The sequence below is a fragment of the Loa loa genome, assembly GCF_000183805.2.
Source record: "Loa loa unplaced genomic scaffold supercont3.150, whole genome shotgun sequence".
Taxonomy (NCBI): Eukaryota; Metazoa; Nematoda; class Chromadorea; order Rhabditida; family Onchocercidae; genus Loa; species Loa loa.
Genome location: NW_018108330.1, coordinates 84,114 through 85,559, shown reverse-complemented (window position 1 = coordinate 85,559; position 1,446 = coordinate 84,114).

The following is a 1,446-nucleotide window of genomic DNA, read 5'->3' as shown; positions in this document are numbered from 1 at the left end:
ATCATTATTATTAAGTTAAAAAGCTAAATTCTAAATTTTAACACTATTGTTAAAAAGCATGGAATGAATTTGTTTCAAACATTCAATTTAATTTAATTTGTTAACTTAATTTTACATTCAATAAATGTTTGCCATTAGATAAATTAAAATCAATGCTTTCATCCTTTTTTTTCTATTATCCTGGACTTCTTGCTACTTCTTCTTTTTCTTCGTCAAAAATAATTATTATTTATCGATAAGAGAAATTCCTGATAAATCATCATATGAATAATATTAATTTAATATGCTATTACATATTAAATGTTCAAATAATTTGAATAAATCTATTTTCATTTTATATTTTATTTTATTATTTTATTTAAATACATCTATTTGTGTATTATTCGATTAATCAAAGATTAAAAAAGTATTTACTGCATATCATATAATTTAGATTTCTTCGTTATCAATAAATTTCATGGTAAAATTAATTTAATTATTTTTTCTTTTAGCATTTCTATTCTATCTACTCTTTGATCAGAAAATAGAAATGGGCAATAAAGAATCGATAAATCTTCATGAAACAGCTAAAATAGCTCGTCAAACATCCTACAAAAGACATCCACATACGACAACGACGACGACGACAACGACGACAACATCACTTCGAACACGAAGTGCATCAATTCCGCATCAACAAAGGTATCATAATTTCATTTTCAATTTAATTTCGATCAATTTCTACTTTTTTCCCCATTTTTATTTAGAATTTCAATTTTCATTTTTCATTTTTCATTTTTTTTTCTCCATTTTTATTTAGAATTTTTTCCACTAAATTTCCTTTTTTTTTTTTTTTTTTGCATCATAATAAATAAAACAAAAAAAAACACAAAATTCTTTTAATTAGTACTAAAATACATTTTTTAATTTGTTGAATAAAATTATTCAAATTTTATTACAATAAATGCTTATACTAATATTTATCACAATAAATGTGCATGCAAAATAAAAAAAAAAAAAGGAATGAAAAAAGCAAGTAAAAAATGCAAAAAAAAAAAATAAATTCATAATGCAACATTTTTCAAAAATTTTTTTCTTTTTTTGATTAAAATAAAAAAAAAAGCAAAAAAGAAAAAAAAAAGAAAGGATGTTAACTACAGTATCATTGAATAGCTAATGTTATGTTATTCTTAACTTCCTTTCATTTTTCATTTTTCCACCTAATTTTTTCCTTTTTTCTTCTTTTCGTGCTTTTTCAAAAATTTTTTTCCTTTCTTCATGCTTTTTCAATTTTTTTTCTTTTAATTTCCTCATTTTCTTCTAAACTATCTTTAAAAATTAGCGAAAAAATTTTCATTTTTTTTTTTTTTTCTTCTGAGAAATGTAATCAGTTATTATTTTGTTGCAGAAAAAAAAAAAGCAAAAAGATATGGTGCTTGCCTTTTTTTGCAATAAATTTAAAATAAT